General features: G+C 40.7%; 1 protein-coding gene across 3 annotated transcripts in view; it reads right to left on the reverse strand.

The window, feature by feature from the left end:
• The window catches only part of cdk18 (cyclin dependent kinase 18), a 73852-nt gene extending 55350 nt beyond the window's left edge, over positions 1-18502 (reverse strand). Inside the window, exons 1-2 of one of the 3 annotated variants that reach the window (XM_085272939.1) lie at positions 18388-18502; positions 18150-18301 (exon numbers count right to left, since the gene is read on the reverse strand). The gene's annotated coding sequence lies outside the window, so the exon portion shown is untranslated. Of the gene's footprint in view, positions 1-18149 lie in introns of all 3 variants that reach the window. The other 2 variants (XM_085272940.1, XM_085272938.1) reach the window with 2 other exon arrangements.
• Positions 18503-18939: the final 437 nt, after the last annotated feature.

Below are 18939 nucleotides of genomic sequence, written 5' to 3' on the forward strand. Positions count from 1 at the left end.
AGTAAATATTGTTTTTATATACCAGTCTTTGCAGATTATTTCAGTGTGTCGAGACAACCAGATGCCGTACAGCACAGCTGTCAAACTCCAGTCCTCGAGGGACGGTGTCCCTGCTGCAACACACCTGAATAAAATTAGTAGGTCATTAGCAAGACTATAGAACTTGACTGCATGCTGAGGTGGGGACTCTAACCCTACTCAAGTAAATCTAAGTAAATTTAAGTGAAAATGTAGTTCTAAATTGCACCTCATTGCACCATGTTCATTCACTCATGAGCTGCTGTTACATGAATGAAGTGGCTGAATTGTCACCTCAGCATTCAGTCCGGTTCTATAGAGTCTCGCTAATGACCGTATTCAGGTGTGTTGCAGCAGGGACACACGGAAAAGTTTCAGGACACCGGCCCTCGAGGACTCGAGTTTGACACCTGGGCCATAGGGCAAGGTACAGCCTGGATAGTTTGCCAGTCCATCACAGGGGCAGGATTATGACTTAGACCCAAAGGGTTCAAATCCACCAGATCAGCCAGTGAACTACTTAGAACTGGGGTTAGAGTTGCATTTCAGCAACACACTAATCAAGCTTAGTTTCAGAAGCTTCTAACCCTTCAAACTAATTCTCTGACATGTGTTTTGGCATTACTTCATTCACTTCATGCTATAGAGGGAAAAATTCAATATTGAGGGTTAAATGTACAGATGTAGAAAGTCATGTACAAAGTTTCCATTAAAAACATTCCTTTTCCACTGAAATAATAAAAACTAAGTTTTGGAAGTGATTGTTTCCTCCATAGCAGAAACAAACCAGGTGCTGCTCCTTCACGGAGTGAGGTTAGTAAGTATGCATTAGGGTTGGAGGACTTTAAAATCCACTTAACACTACTTGGTTTGACACAGCACTTAATATGCTGGGCACTCCGAGCTAATGTACACATAGCGTGTGCAGGTCAGAGAGACAGACAACCACACACTGACACTCACAAAAACCACAAAAATACAGGGAAAACATGCAAACCCCACACAGAAAGGCCCCAGATGACCAAGAAGTGTGAATCCAGAACCCTGCAGATTCAACACTGCCCAGAGTATTAAAATGACATTTGTAAACTTTATTGCTCTTCAGTGATTTCTCCAAATTAATTTGTCTAAATTTCATTAAGATCTAATGGCAACTTTAGGCCAGCACAATTGAAACCCCATGTACAGTATTATGCATATGTGAAATGACTTAATTTCCAAAGTTTAGACAGAGAGCAAAGTGGAAATAGTTTCTGAAACCTCAGATTTTAACCACAGATCTGTTCATCTGTAGTTCCCCTCCAACTCTATTCACACAGAGTGCCAATCAGCCACATGTTTTCTGTTTGCAGTGTCCACACAAAGATAATATCAGTTGATCTTGCCCCTTTGCTCTCCAAAAGAAAATCAAAAGTTTCATTTTCCACACAGGACTTTGAAAAACATCTGATTGAAAGCTTCTATTCTCTTTGCTCCCTCATTTGCCCTCTTGAACAACGTAATTGCATAGGTCGTGACGGAGAAAGTTCCTGATTGCAGTGGACAGTGTTTGTGTGTTTTTCTGTGAGACCAGCGGTGTGTTGTATTTATCTTCCAGACAACAGACTCCTCTGTTTGGAGAAGAGTGCAGATTTAGGTCCTGGATGGTTGCATCCAATCAGCAGAATCTGGCATCACACTCAGAGTTACTCCATCAAAGGGAGGAAGCTGGTCTTTGTGGTTGTAGTTGTGTGATACTGTCTGACCACACACTAACACACACAGACACAGACACACAGACACAGACACACACACACACACACACGCTTGATCTCATAAGTGCATCTGCTCAAAGCAAGGTGCCAGCATATCTCAGTTTTCCCCTCACTGTGATCCTGCCTGGACACTTCACGTTGCTACAGCACCCACTCTCCTCTTTGATCTCTCTTTGTCTTCCTCCATCAACCCTCCCACTTCTCATGCATCTGGATGAGGGCTTCTTTCACACACGTCACTCACGTAACCTTAATTTGTTCTATCAGAAATGTTGTAAATCAGCATTGCACCCTCGGTTCCACTGCAGACAGAAACATGCCAGTGACTTTATTTTTAACCTCTAAACACTAACAACAGTTAAGGTTAGGCTACTAGATTCTATTTTTTATTGTATTTTTTAATGAAACATCTGGCACACCCGAGTTGTGCTCGTTCAGCACAACAAAATCCAAATCTTCACCCTGAATAAACTACCAGAGATCTGGTAGTTTAAAAAATAAACATTGTCACTGTAAATACATACGATGAACTTAAGATGATATTCTATAGCACAACATTAAAAACAGGATCTTGACTAAAACATTGGATGATAGGTAAGAGAACAGAATCAAGAAAAAAAATGAAGGTATAAAAGGATAAGCAGAAGGGAATGGATGGAAACCTGTATGAACATCATGTTCTTCCATAAGGAAGTCTAGCTGATTATAGTCTGCTTATGTGTGAACGTAGACAAAGCCCTAACCCATAGAGCTTATAGAGCCACTGCACCTGCTGCACCACCAGCTTTTCTTTAAAACATGCTGTTTTTACTGTGAATAATTTAGATTTAGCTGGTTAACAGAATGATACATATGTAAAAGAAATTAAAATACTAAATGATTGTAACTGTCAGAGGCAGACTGGTCACTATTCCAGGGGACACTGGATATTTCCTGGTGGACCCTGCTATACATATTCATGTGTGTTGTCTTAGTGTTATTATCAATTAGTTTTCAGCTCTGAAAATTCAGAATTTCTTTTCATGCATAAATAATGTGTTTTTCTCTTTTTAGATGTTTTTATGGATTTGAGTTATATTAAAATACATTTCTGTTAGCATTAGGAATCCCACAACACCATGAGCCACCTTACTGCGATTCCACTTGATCAGCAAACAGTTTATGTGCCAGGTGCCAGAGTCTCAGCCACAGACTGCATGCTCTCTAATGGCTAATTACACACGTAAATGGACACAGGGATTCAATGTTAGACACATCAATCAGGAAAAAGGAAAGAAAGCAAAGTAGAGAGGAAGAGAATAAAGAAGAGATGCAGCTGTGAAACCTGTGAGTCTGGAACCAAGTCAATGTAAACAATCACTAATGATCAGTTTTTAGTCAATGTGTGTTTATGTTTGGGTTTGTTTGTTTTTTTTATCCTTTTGCTTATTAAGCTTCAGATTAAAATCATTGGGCAGTTTGAGCTTACTATGACTCAGTGTCTGTTTAAAAAAAATCTAGTTTAATTATTTTGCCTGACCTTCTACATCCAGGCAAACCACAGCTTTGAAAACTTTGAAAATTACATTTTGATATCATGTTGTTAACAAACATATTATGCGAATAACAGCCAATCAGAAAGCGCTTGGACACATATGGCTCTACTCTCTACACCAGTATTTATTTGGCAATTAAAAATGAATTGGGCATTAGTACATTAATGTTATTTTATTAACAGGATGGAATATTGTTTATTCTTCAAAATATCTCTAGGTATTAGGATAACATTAGAGTAAATTATTATGATGATTTGGCCATGGATACAGAGAATTTTATATTGTGATTGCAAAATAAGCAGTGTGATGACTTACATGCACAGAGTGACCTGGGAATATGTCCCAGCCGACCTCTGATTAAGTCATTACAGTTAGAGGAGACTGGAAGAGTTGCAACATTCCAAAACAAGTTAAAGTAATGTCACCAGTACCGCCAAAATGGTTACTCTTCTAACTGATAAACTAAATAATTGGGGGAAACAAAATTTGAAAAATATTGATGTATGCCACCCCCCTTTGTTTTGCCAAAATATATGATTAGGGGTTGGCACTTATGGTGAATTGGACTGCAGAGGGTTAGTTACACTATCACCACAACCAAACAGATAGAAGACACTTGTCACTGATGCCTGTCCTTTTCTGTGCTGGGGGGTCTTGCTGCTGCTCTCCCTGCCTCTGGCTTTCCACGTATGCACATGAAAGGACGGGGAGGTCCAGTGCAGGCTTAGCTAAATATAAAGTACTGTGGGTGGAAATAACAATCTGCTTTTCACTATTGTGGTTTAGATCATCGCAAAAGCTGACAGTAGCCCTGTTAGTTACGTACTTATAAATGCATCAAGTAACTTGGCTCAGCTGCTGAGTGCTAACAAAATATTGCACTTTTGGGTTAGAATCAGATCTACTGGAGTAGTTCAGTGGATGTTGTGTTTGATTCAGCAAAAAGCCATATACCCATGGCCCAGTGAACCGTGGCGTACACAACTCCCCTTGTGTGCGCTTGTTTAGAATGGGGCCAGCTGATGGGTTGTTTAGATGGGCTTCATGGTCAGTAAGCACAGACCTCAGAAAATATGACACATTTAACAGGACAGGCATGACTATATACCACTGTGACTCAAACCACAGTTCACATGTGCACTCATTCAGATATAGAGCCTTGGGCAAACATATATTTTTATCTCTCCATTCAGTTTGTTGAAAGTGAGTGAATGAATGACCCTGAGAGGCTGGTAAAAAGCAGCTCTGGCGTAGCGTCAGAGCAGGCCATAAGCCTGCTATCACTCAGACTGCTGCATCATCTGACTGCTGTGTTTGTCCAGTGAAACCTGGCATGGCCGTTTCTTGTTTCTGACAGCACAAGCTGTGATCTGATCCACACTAGGATCTACAAAAAAGGTTTGAAAGACTTTTTCCTTTAGAAATAAATCACTTTAATTCTCAAAGTTTCACAATATTAAAGCTGTATTAATAACTCACTGTGTGATCAAAGGCTCACATTACATCATAGATACTAAGACAAAAAAAATAAAAAGTACCCTTATGTAAATCTTTACTTTGGTAACGAATAAGAGAGTCTACCACAAATCTAAATCTCTGCCATGCACCGATGTCAGTGGAACAGCTAATATATTTCAGCTGCTAATTAGCTCTCGAGGGGCAGAGGTAACCACCATTTTTTGAAGTCTCCCACAGATTTCTGTTCAGGATTCTTTGAGTATCATGACTCCTCCTGCAAGAACGTCTCCAGCTGCACACCAACAGCACATGTGGCGGAAAGGTAAACAGTTTGTTGTACTGCATATGTGCACAAGGTTGGTCTTGTTATCACACACCACTTTTTTATTTTCTATGTAGTTCATGCCATGTTCTCGCATGTTGTTCATGTGTGAAAATCATCGTCATACATGCTTTTCTCTGCTTTATGTTCAACGTGTGTGAGAAACAGAGGGAGTAGAGTTCAGCACGTGAACATGTCTGTCAGTGTCTTCTGTGTATTCGTTTGATGGCTCATGCGCTCTTAACTGACCTTGAGCCTGGGGTTAAATTACTGTGTGCTCCACTGCTTCATATAGACTGAAAAAAACCCCTTTGCTTGCACAACACCCACCATCACACGTGCACAAATGCACGCGCATTTTCCCTAAAAGAAGATGAATGGGAGTGACAGTGCTGCTCACAGAGTGGTGAAAGACAATCACTATGAAATAGCTGCTGTACAGTCTGTAATGCAGCCAATCAAGTTTTAGCTGCCATTATCCAGCCATACTGCAACAATACACATATATAATCAAATACACGTCTCTGTATGAGCAAAGTGTTATATAATCTAAGACATTACATAAATAAACCCTGAATATAGAACGATCACAATGGCAATGAACTCCTTATATGAATATTATTAAAATTAATCAAATGAGCACTTTATTTAGATGTACGTGAGCTGTCTTCTTTCTACTGTAGCCCAGAACAGTCATCAAAAGCTAGTTGGAGTTGAAACCTGGTAATTCTCTAATACAGAGTAAATTTCATCCACCCTGGAACCAACGCCATCACCCTATGAATGAATTCTTCCTGTGCACAGTCCCACTGAGTTCTTTGAGAGCACAAAAACCGTGCTATGATCCACTAGGTACCCCCCACCCACCCATCAATCAACTCAACTTGGTTCCATTACAATCAAGTAGCACCTAATGTGCGTAGGGTTGCTATAGCAACGTGCCTGAAAGTCCTTTGATGTCATTTATATGCAACACAAACAACACAATGGGGGACGTCGAGGTGATGATATACCTGCTGCTCTGAGAAATGGCGGTTTTGATTTTAGAAGAAGACTCATGATTCATCCTGTGACGCCACTGACCAGCCAATTGCTTGAAACCCTGCGAAGTAGGAACTAAAGGGCAGGTACTACCACCTAATCAAAAAGCCTAAAAACCAAGTCGAGTCATGCTGAGCTGACCCAAGCAGGCACTAGTGGAAAGAGTCTATAGCAGTTATTTCACCCGTTTTTGCTGCAAGTTGCCGAATTTCTTTGGCAATTCATGATCGCTGGTCTCCATGTTGCTGCTAGTCTCTTCTGTCCGGTGTGGACTAAAGTTAAGGTGTGATAGAAGGGTACGCACTGATTTCAGTCTTCAACTTCTCACCACAAGAAGACTAAATGCTAAATACTGGTCATTTAAATGTTAAAACAGGTCAAGTCTTGAACTTGACCCATCCAGAATATAGAAGATAGAATAACCAAGAGGAACCAAAGCAATTTGCTAAAGCTGCTAAAAGCTCTTTGGAGTAGAGCAAAGCTGAGGGATTGTAACACGGTTAATGTTGTCACCACCAGAAGTGCGATTACATGTAGTCATTTGTTATCTGATGCTTTAAAAACATTTATAATTTGAGCTTTAAAAGCAAGCTGTAACTTTTGTGCCTTTTTAAAAATTAGACCTTGAGGCCTGAGCTTTCTGTGTTTAGTCCATGACAGTGTGAGCTTCCTGTAGCTGGCTGACATAACAATACAAATAACAATCGTACATCTCAGAAACTTCAAACCAAACTTAAAGAAGAGCTCTCAGCAGTCTAACATGTCCTTTAACATATTTAACTAAATCTGAAGTTACTGTGGACAAAGCAGCACCGTGAATGCTTACTCTTTACTTTTCACAGGCTTCAGCACAGTTTTAAGAAGAGTTTAGAGTTAAAGCACACTTGATAGGGACTTGACTTAAGTTGTGTCAGGAACAAGTGGGATTAGCTTAAGAGGTAGCAACCCAGACATTCCCCCTGCCTCCATGTCCCACAGTGATAATCAATTCTGCCAGACGTCTCTGTGCAGTGTTGTGTTAAGCAAAGTCGAGCCTGAATGACTTGACACAGGCTTGTTTATGAGTCGGTGTCCCCCTTTTATCAATGATGAAAAATCAAGCATTGTTGTGCTTAACATTTGTGTGACATATTACACAATACTTGTAATTAGAAATATGATGTCACATTCTCGCCGCCTCTTTGTCTCCAGGCTGAAGCCTTAATAAAGATGGCATTTTGTTTGCTTCCATCCCATCTATTCTTGTTTTTTCAATCAAGGCTGACTAGACTACAGTCGCAGCCTTCTGTTCTCTGCTACACATTTCCATCACTTTGTTCATCTCCCATCGCTCTTAAATTCTCAGTTCACATCTTCGATGATGAAGATAAATGCTAATAAATGAGATAAAACTGACAAGACGTGTGACAGAAACAATAAATCTCTTTGTACTCTGCTGTTTTCTGTTACATGTCACCCCATGTCCCCGTGTCAACAGTAGCCCCACTGTATTCATGAGTGAATAGCAAAAGTACTGAGGTCAAACAGGTCAGACTGGCCTATTGTAACCCAGGCCGACATGGTTTGTGCTGCACGTGTTAAATGTCATAGAGGTTGTTCTGTTTCCTTGTTTATCATATCCTCTAATTCATTTAGAGTTTTGCTTATTTTTTAATCAGTCAGAAGTTTTAATAAAACAGCAAATGTGTTTGTAAGAGCTTTAGTATTTATTTTAAAATTAATTCTTCTCTAGGCAGTCAGCTGATGGACATTCCCAGAACCTGCATCTGACTTCCTAACAGATGAATGTGCTTGGAAAACCTTAACAACCGAGCACATGAATTGCTTTGGCCTCTTTGGCTAGTTTCCCCTTTCATAATAACTCTATAGTGGGGAAAGTTTGTAAAACTTTATAATAGTTAATAATAAATATAATAAGATAAGATAAGATGACCTTTATACGGAGCCCCGCAGGGGACATGGGAGAAAAAAAAAATTAAGACGGACTTTTGCGAGATCTCGCAAAACTAACTCGGGATCTCGCAAAAGTTTTGCGAGATGTCGCAAAACTTTTAGCCGCATTCTTCGGATGCTGGCTCAAAGCCGACCGGGAGGTTGAGGCACGATGTGCCGGGAAAGTGGTGTTCCTCCCGGCTGTAGTAGGTCTCGACCTCCCGTTAGCTCCGAGCTAACGGGAGGTCGGCTAAAACCTTTGCGAGATCTCGCAAAAGTTTTGCGAGATCCCGAGTTTGTTTTGCGAGATCCCGAGTTTGTTTTGCGAGATCTCGCAAAAGTTTTGCGAGATCCCGAGATAGTTTTGCGAGATCTCGCAAAAGTCCGTCTTAATTTTTTTTTCTCCCATTTCCCCTGCTGGGCTCCGTACCTTTATTAGTCCCACAGGTGGGAAATATGTCTTGTTACAGCAAAAGTGCAAAGTTATGTAGCAGAAATTAGAAAACACTGGAATGCAATAAAATAAAATACTATATACAATAGAATAAAATAGAATAGAATAATATATACAATAGAATAAAATAGAAATACAAATGCTATATACAACTGAGTAAGAAATATTGGTGAGACTTACAGTGAGGGGCATGACTACTCTGACTTATGTGGAAACAAGGAGCTGTAGCCACTTGCTTCAAGGCTTAATTCAAGTATCACTTGGACTGTCCAACTGTGTTTGTGGTCCTTTCTGATTAGTAGCTACAGCCACCCCACAGAAAACTCCTGATTATGATTATGTAACGGACTAAAAAAAATACCAGTCACCAAAACTGAGGCCTTACCACAGGTGACAACATTTGTCACACAGTTCGATTAAAAAGACAAACTTGGTGGTACTGTCAAGGACCCTGGGTCTGTGGACCCAGGGTTCTTGAGTAGCTTGTGGAATTGTGTATATTTGCTGGTCCGTGGTGCTTGTGTCCCTCGTTTCCGGGTTTGTGTGTATAGGTGTTTGTGTGTGGGTGTGTGCGTGTTCCGGAGGACCGGTTTACAGTAACCGCCAGGCCTGTCAACCCTGTGTCCCGGGTGTGTCCCATTGGGAGGCTGGCCACACCTGACGAGGATGATCTCACACACCTGCAGCTCACCAGGATCTTCGGGGGAGCTACTTAGCAGTGTGGCTGCGTTTCTCAGCAACTGTTTGTAGTGAGTGTGAGTCTGCCGCATTGTTAAGGTACTTATGCATTCATTCATTCCTCTACAAATGAGGGTAAAAATTTAGCATCAGCAACCTAAAATGAATGAAGGGATTTCCTTTTTGCTGCATCTATTTAGACTGTCTACACCTGTATAGCGGCTAACAGGGCACGCAACATGTTAAGTTAATATCCTTACAACAGAGGTGTGGACTCGAGTCACATGACTTGGACTCGAGTCAGACTCGAGTCATTAATTTTATGACTTTAGACTTGACTTGAAAAAATGTTCTAAGACTTGTGACTTGACTTGGACTTTTACACCAATGACTTGGGACTTGAATTGGACTTGAACCGGTTTACTTGAAAAGACTTGATATTTTACCCCAAATATAAAATTTAACATGCATATTATATAGAGATTGAAAATGTGACGTCATTCACGGGTAGAACCGCAAAGGATTCTGGGAACTCGTGGCAAGCGGTACTAGCGCACGCAGGCTTTCAATTAAAACCAGTCACACAGCGATAAAAAGAAACACAAAAATGTCAAGAAGCTGTTGTATTATTAACTGCAATAGCCGGTCGCATGACAGCCACGGGAAGCTGACGGGTAAAGAGATCGGTTGTTATCGGATTACGTCGTTGAAGAGAAATTGTTCGAGCCATGTTTCCGAAGTAATAAAGACGCGACGGATGGCCTGGATTGCAGCCATTCAAAGATCAAATATAACGTCCCAGAACACTCCAGCTCACAGGTTAGTCTGCTCCAAGCATTTACACAAAGGTCAGTCTGCTGTTGTAGTTAATGCGTCATTTTCTTAACATAATTGGTGATATAGGTTACAAGCAAGTCTGGCGCTGAACAGAAATTGTCGCGCTATGCTCCTTTGTTTATTGTGCATAAATAGTGAATTGTCCTGACACAATATTGCGTTTCGCTTCTGTTATTATGGTACATTGACAAAAACATATACTTTTATTCACAGGATAAAACAGGTTTTTTGTATCACTAATTGCCCAGTACGATTACAGCATACAATATTGTTGTCACTGCTACATTTCTGTGATGCTACCAGAAATTATTTCCACTACTGACGACGATTTGTGAGACTGGTAAACTTATGATACGTACGATGGTCTTTCGTTCTACACGGTGCATTTCAAGGTCCTGTACCCATCCATCGGTAAACTGTACCTGGGCTTGTTGCAGTGACCGGAAGTTACTAAACTTCATGAGTGTATGCACTCACTCCAAGAACCGTATAATTATAAATATGCATATAAATATGCTAAGATGAGATAGCTGACTTCATCTAACTAGCAAATGTTGTCCAGGCTACGTTGGTGATACAGTTTTTTTTAATGTGTATGATATTTTTGTCATGCGATTTTAAAGCTGGTCCTACAACCGCATCCAAGAATAACATGCAGCTTATCTCAGAACTGTCCGTGAAAATTATTCTTGGAGCTAGGTTTAATTGAGCTGCATTTTAAAGAGGTGCAATTTCACAATTTGTGTATATTTTCTAAGTTCACTATTTTGTCATGTGTTGAGAAAAACACAGATTTTAAAATTACATGGTCTAATATTTACATTTAGCATAACTGCAACATTATTTTTTCGTTTGTTTTTTTTAAAGACTCGAAAGGACTTGAAATTCAAAGTTTCAGACTTGTGACTTGACTCGGACTTTTACACCAGTGACTTGAGACTCGACTCTGACTTGCCTGACATTACTTGAGACTTGACTTGAGACTTGAGGATAAAGACTTGAGACTTACTTGAGACTTGCAAAACAATGACTTGGTCCCACCTCTGCCTTACAAAGAACAGGGAACGAGTGTCTGCACTCCACCACGAACAACAATAAAGACATAGATCCAACATAAACCATCCTGCTAGCTCAGGTTTGCTGTTAACTTAAAGATATGGAGATTTCACATTGACTCAGGATTCAGACTGAAATGTGGTATCATGTGATGCAAAGTGCAGCATAAATAAAATGTCTCTCCAAATAATTTAGCTGCCAAACAGAAAAACAAAGGGTATAAGAACAAAGAAGAAAAACTAATCCCAGACTATAAAGAATAAAGGAGCAGCGTCACTGAAAGGCTATCATGCTCAAACAAGCTCAGCTCAGCCTAATGGACATTTGTTGTGACTGAAAGCATGAGAGATATTAACTTTCAGATTAGAGCTGCTGGATGTGATTTTTAGCTTTATGGATCTTCTGTTTCTTTCAGTTTGTATAAGCAGAAAAACAAACTTTGGTTGTGAAATTAACACATTTTAAAGGCAGAAACAGGAATCGTGTTTCAGACATTCACACCTGTCAGACCGCCTCACATCACCTGGTGTGTGTGATTATTCTGGTGTTTTTGAGACTCTTCCCTCAGGTTTTAGCTTCTGGTCAGGTTTCTGACAGGAGCAGCTTGGTGACTCACAGCTTACTTTACACCACAGAGGTGTCTTCTACATGTCTGTGTGTGAGCGGGCACCTAATAAGCCAACGCAGCTGCAGCACTGTAGCAACTTCTGAGAAAAAGCCCTGCAATTATCCAGAGTGTTCAAATACAAAACTGAGCTCACAGTTTAAAGTGTTTATCCTCCTGAACAGAGAAGGAAGCAGATCCTGGATGTCCGTTTTCCCATGCCATCACCGAACCCCCCCCCCCTCGAGAAGGAGCCTGTCACAACAATTGCTTTTGTCCAAAATTCCTGAAAACAACAATTATTCTTTAAAAAGCACTGGCTGCCTGAGATAGGATGGATCATTTAAATGAGCTGGACTGCTAGGCTGCGAAAGCGCTGCCCACACACCTGTGACAACCATTTGAAGCGTGATGGGTGTGAGTGAGGTAAGAATGCCCAGCAACACTTTACGTCCTTTAGGGCTTTAAAAAGAAAAAATTAGTGTGACCTTGGCAGCAGCAGCAGCAGCCAGAGCTGCACATGCTGCAGTACGTGGTTACTGCCTGTGCACATGACAGAATCTGACTGTCTGCGAATGCTTGTGAAATTTGACCATTTCATATATTAACTGTGTGTTATAATGCTCACAAATGCAGTCATGCAGTGCTTTTATCTAACATCCACACTCTCTCTCTCTCACACACACACACACACACACACACACACACACACACTGATAGATGCATCAGGGGCAACTTGGGGGTCCAGTATCTTGCCTAAGGTTACTTTGACACATGGACTATAAAAGCCAGGGTTTGATTCACCGACCTGATTGACTTGACCGTGCACTCTACCACCTAAGCAGTATTGAAAATGGCTGCTTCACCAATAGAACAAAACAAAACCAATCATCGTGTATTGTGCACCTTGAAGTTTCCTGTACTAGTCTGGAAGAGTAACACTATGTTAAACAAAAATCAAACGGCAGACGGTGAAGAGTTTGTCCCTCGAAGAGGATCATCATCTGTTGTTTGGAAATAATTTGGACTGAGCACAAGTGATCAAGAACAAATCATATGCAGAGCGGTCTAGAGCAACACAACTGATTTATTCAGCTGCCTGGAAAGCCACCACAGGCTGCAGTATAATTACTGCATGAAAGCAAAGAAAAACAATGTAAGGTAACTAATGTGAATGTTACAACATCAGCTCAGGCTTATATAAAGATGAGCCTGTGCAGCTGGTTTTACAATCCATCCAGCTCACTAAGACACAATGAAATCACCAAGCAGTCAGATTTGTTTTGGCCAAAGACATCTGTCCATTAAACACAGTGAGGAACACGCTTCAGGAAAATGGTCAACGTACAGCAGTCATACAGCTGTTGAGTGCTTTGATATGGGTTTTAGTCACATCCATAATGCGGGCACAGTCAACAGAGTGAAAGACTTTACATTGAGCTTCTAATAGATGCACGTAGGTCAGGTGAAGACATACCTTGTTTGCCTACATAGATGTTTAAAATAATTCAATGTGGTGCCATTTCACAACAACATTTGCGTCGAGGCAGCTTTTACTGAAAGGCAAAGGGCCAACAATAATATAGAGAACGCTCCAACCATCAGATGACACTCTGCATTTGGCGACTGTGGGAAGGAAAAGCTCCTTTTTAACAGGAAGTAACCTCTGGAAGGACCAGGCTCAGAGAGGGCCAGCTTTCCAATGCGACCAACAGGAATGGAACAGAATCTAAAAGTGAAAACAATTCCCTGTTTTTGATGCAGTTCTTCTAATTATATTTTTACACTTTTCTTCTAAAAGATAAAACTGAATTTAGGTGAATCAGTGTCATCAGTTTTATGTGATGCAACAATGTATACATTACCATGAATGACACCCAAACATGGATGTGAAACCAGTGTTATGTGGAATAAAAACGTTTTTGTCACTGAACCCATTGCATAATCTTGACAAATGTTTATCATCTTAATATTAATAAAAAATAATTAAGATAATCATTTTGGCAATAATCGTGCAGCACTAGTTCAGCCCTTTTAACCAGTAACATATGGCTCTGCACAGTGACAGTGCAAAATATGAAGACATATCCATTTTTCACCTAATTTCTCATGAAAGCTATGAGTTAATTTAATTTAATGTTTTTGATTGCTGTAGGACAAGTATGCTTTAGTCAGCCAGCTGAGGCCACCATAGCTTGGATTATGCATAATAAGAAAACAGAATTCAGTTGACTGCTACATGCAATTTACTGACAGCTTTCAGTTTGTCCACATATTGGAACATTATAACACTTTATAAAATGTGAACATGATTTATAGAAGATTGTATTTAAAGGTCCCACCAGCAGCCCAGCATTCATGCGAAGCCACTTGCAATATGATGCACATTTGTGGTAAGGATGTCAGGCAGTTCTGCTAGTTTATGATTACAAATGTACTATTAAAGACTGACAAATGATTTATGAGAACAGCGAGTAAACATAACTTTTTGTACGTCTCATGGAAAACAAAGAAACAAAGTGGTGAAGTGCCACGTCCTGTTTAAACAGGTTACACGAATGAAATACAGCCTTTGTAATAATGCAGACACAGTAAAGACAAATGGAGTCTCAGGTGACGGACACGGTGGAAATATTTGCACAAAAGATTCTGGCTTGCTGGAGCATTTAATCTTTTAATGTTTCATCACATTAGTTGCGAGAGAGGCCTGGTGCTGTGTGACAGGCAAGCCATCTTCCATTTGGTGTGTTTGACCAAATGTTTGCGTGTGTTTGTTCATCTCAGAGCTGGTGCCATGGCTATTGTTGAATACGATAAGGTCTATCTTCACATTATCATGGCTGAGTGGGCCTAGAGCTCTGTAATTAGGAACTCAATAATAAGCTGCTTATGTAAATATTACTATTGTGCCTCAGCTGCACACATGATGATGATTTCCAAATTATACAAACCTCTCTGTGTGGCAAAGTGTTACTTTAAAAAAACCCACAACCACGTGACGCATGTGATAATGTCATCTGAAACGGGAAGCTGTCATGAGGCTGACAAAGACTAACAGAATACAAAAAAGCAGGAGCAAATCTTGTGTTTGGTCTGTTGGATTAATCCTGGAGCGATGGGACAAATTCAGTGTTAAACACGTGAAAACTAGAAAGAAAGTGACTGTTTATGCAACGTCACTTTATTCACATCCAAGCTGCTGTCTTGCATGCAGACAGGTGAGCCTTCACATCCCGTTCAGACCCCTCTGAGCCACTGCTGCTACTCTTGCAATTCATTTTTGCTTGACACATATGCAGTTAACAAATACAAAAATAAGCATGTTTGCCAGGTAAGCTGGAAACTGCTAATGGGAGTTTTAGAACTACTAGCTAGCCAGATAGCCAGTTAACATTCAAATTGTAATCTGATAATCTATTTTACACTAAAGAACCCTGCAAAAAGCTACAATGTGTCTATGGCCAATGTTCCCTCTAATTTTTCATGTGTCTGAGCGAACACACAAACTCGCTGAACAATCCCGTGGACCACTGTGAGCAACAGCAGACGTGTGCACTGTGGTCACGCCAGCATCGAATCCATCCAAGTTACATGTTTATTAAAATCATCAAATTACAGCATTTACATTTCTGTTAGACTACTTTTAATTAACTGCTTTAGCCCACTTACAATGAAAATGTTAAAAAATCTTGTTCATGACGTGTATAGTATGTTAACACTATTGGAAGTAAAAATAACTTGAACTCCAATTTTGAAAACACAACTTTATTATTATTATTATTATTATTTGCTCTGACTTGTATTATGAGTCTGAGTCTGTGGTCTGGGAGAGAGTCCTGTAACTCTGTCTACAAAATACAGAATATAATGACCAATGTTGGGCAATTAATTATTTAGTTACTTCTTTAAAAAAGTAACTGAGTTATGCAAACAACAAAGTTTCTTGCAGCTATTTTTTAAATGCAGCCAAGGCGTTTTTAAATAAACATTTCAAACTATTTACAGAACAATCAGCTGTTCTGCATCAAATTTGATGCTACACAGATTATTTGTGCCAAAAAATAATTTCTGTCCACTATGAGATGAAGGAGAACAACAGCCTGATACCTGCAGGCCTGACAACAGCAGATGTATCACTGCTGTAACACCTGTAACACTCAGCAGTCGCCTCATTGTTCTGACACACACAACAAAACTATTGACTACACTACACACTAACTACACACTAACTACACAAGATTTGTGCTAAACATCGCAAATCTCTCACATCTCAAAACACCGCCGTCACTCCTAAAACTTCCCCCCTTCCTAAACAACTAAATGCCATGTTGCCATATCATTTTTTGATTGGTCCACATAGTACATTTTTCCACCAATAGGAAAGGGTGGAGTTTTTTGGTTTGGTTTTTGCTCACAGGCGGAGTGCTTTCGAGCGTTTTCCTTATAAAACGCAGTTTTTACCGTTTCTTCCCGCAGTAAATATAAACAACGACAATATTCAGGAAGAAAAACAAACATTGCAGATATTTTTATCATAACTCTGGTTTTACGTGGCCAATCAACACAATTTAAAAACTGGTATAAAGTCCACACTTTTTCTGTCAATTGTTCCGTCTGTCCTGCTCACATCTCCAATGGTTGTACACGTTGTCATTAACGTGGCTTCACTCCACATCAGCCACGCCGCTTTGCTAGCTAAAACACCGGTGTCGGCACATAAGGACGCTGTCATAGCCTGTCAACGACGTTGATTAGCTGCGTATATACGAATGTGAATCGCATTATTGGCAGGACTATGGGATAAGGTGGCATCGTTCTGATCCCATACTGGAGCAGCCAGTCACTTACTGACTAACACTGCAAAACAGAATTGTTAAAGTTTTAATTTTCATTTCAATTCAGGTTGGATTTTTTTTTTTTTTGTGCGGATTTTTTTTTTGTGCGCAACACAGATTTTCTGTGCGCAGAGACCGTGCCAGCAGTGCGCAATTGCGCACGCACGCAGCTTGGAGGGAACATTGTCTATGGCTACATATTTATGTTCACCACTCACTTTATTAAGCACCCCTGGCTACCTCTTGCTCAAAAGCTAAGGTCATCTGCTAATCAGAAGGTTGGTGGTTCCATCCCTGGTTGCTCCAGTCTGCATGCCAAATATATTTTGGCAAGAGGAAAAAGTGTTTGTGTAAATGGGGGAATGAGGCAAGTTGTGTAACCAAAATGTCTCAAAGAGATGAAATATCTTCATGCACCTAAAAAGGAGTCCCGTTGCCTTTAACTCAACCACTTAGGATTATAATGACCTGGATGGCTTAGCAACAAGTTCAAAGATTCACTTTTGGTTGTGTTTTCACACTTGCTTGCAGCTCTGTGTTCAGTATATTTTGGTCCTGAGTGGCTTTTTAAGGTTACCCATAATGGCAGCTAATATCCACACAGCACTAAGGTACCACAGTAGGCAGCAAGCTAATGGTAACGTTGGAGTAACTTTAAGTCCTGCAGACACTACTTTGCTATTTTGATATAATCAAAGCCTGTCAAACATGCCAGGCCAGCTTATAGTTGCTGTCCAGAATAAGGGGAGATCAGTTATTGCCAAACTAAACATTTGCCAACTGTATGTCACTAAATGCAGTTGCAGAAAAATGAAACTGAATTAAAGTCGAAGCTATTTGATGCCTGCGAAGACTTTAAACTATTTAATAATGACTTCACATTCTTAGCGTGCTCAGTATGCAACACTTAAGCAGATGTAAAACTTCTCACTAAAATGTTACAGTCAGTTATTTTCGTGATGCCATAGCAGCAACGCTGCAGACTTAACTCTGCATGATTCAACAACGTGTGACAATGAAGTGGAAAAGAGAAGCTGGTCTGCACACACATACACACACATCAGACGCACAATTACACCTGCAGGCCCTTATGGGCAAACAGTGCAGTGTGTACAGTGTTTGTAGATGGATCTCTGTAAATTGGGGTGAGGGGTCCTTATTACATCACAGCTATCACTGTGTCAGGTTACATGTGAGTACTAATGCATGAAGCTGATCACAGAGAAGAGACCTTGAGGGGAGAGGTGGGAGTAGGCAGGGATTTCAGATGTTATTTTTGTAGCAGCTACAGTTATTGTGCAGACGTACAACTTTAAGAAAAATGCTTCCTCATATCAGTACCTGTTGTACTTAGAGCATGTTATGTAATAGCAGCTTTTATTATGTGTAAACAGTCTCTAAGTCTGACCTTGTATTTGCACCAGACAAAGCGTCAAACCGAAACTGGCAACTTATGTGGCAAATTACAGCTACTGAATGAGATATTCAGTGAGATAAGGAGGATTTCTAAAGAAAAAAGAAAAGAAATGTAAGTATGCTTTCCCTGAACCCCTGATCGGTGCTATGAAGTCTGTTCGCCTTTAATAAACATTGTGAGTGGATGTTGCTGCAGCAGAGCTACTTACTTACAGAAGAGCAGAGGTCATCTACACACACACAGAGGATGGATGGATGGATAGATGGAGGGAGTGAGAGGCGAGGTGAGGAGGGGATTTGAGCAGCCTCCTGCCTCCTGTCTCTCAGGTTTCTTCTCGCCTTCCCAGGTGTCACTCACAGTCTTAAACAGAGATAAATCCACAGGATGTAGGCAGCTCTGCCACAGTGATGGACAGATGACTTGGCAGGGTAAAGAAACTGACCAACCTGTCCACCAGTCCTTCTGACAGCTCACCCTTCCACCCTCCCTTCCGTCCTCCACGCAAAGCGTCGCTTCACTGGCCAGATAACAGGAAGGACTAAATAAAGACACAGAAATACAGTGGAGACAGCTCAGGAGAGGAGAAACTGCTGCTGAGGAGGGCTTTTTAATCAGCCTGCAACTCCTCCCCCACCAATCTCTGACTTTGGCCCTCCCTCGTTGGTATGGCGACTGCCAATTACCACTCGGGAAAACACGAGCCTCTGCCTCTCAGCCCTCCCCCTCCTCCCCCAGAGCCAGCCTGTGGTGTTGACAGGGCGCACACACTAGCGTGGCGACATCTATGAAAGCATGTGTGTGTGTTTCTGTGTGTGAAAGAATGCATATAACAGTGCATATTTGTGTGTAAATCTGAACATGCACAGTATCCTTGTTTCTATGTACTGCACATAAAGTGTCTGTGTGCGTGACTCCAACTCTTTAAGGAACAAAATGAAACACTGACCGCCACAGTGAGGGGAGTTTGTCAATCTGTCATGCTGTGGGGAAGTTTTGCT

This window comes from Mchenga conophoros, linkage group LG5 (genome assembly GCF_057382185.1).
Source record: "Mchenga conophoros isolate Kocher_MC1m ecotype Shallow Benthic linkage group LG5, M_conophoros_male_GT1.1, whole genome shotgun sequence".
In the NCBI taxonomy this organism is placed as follows: domain Eukaryota; kingdom Metazoa; phylum Chordata; class Actinopteri; order Cichliformes; family Cichlidae; genus Mchenga; species Mchenga conophoros.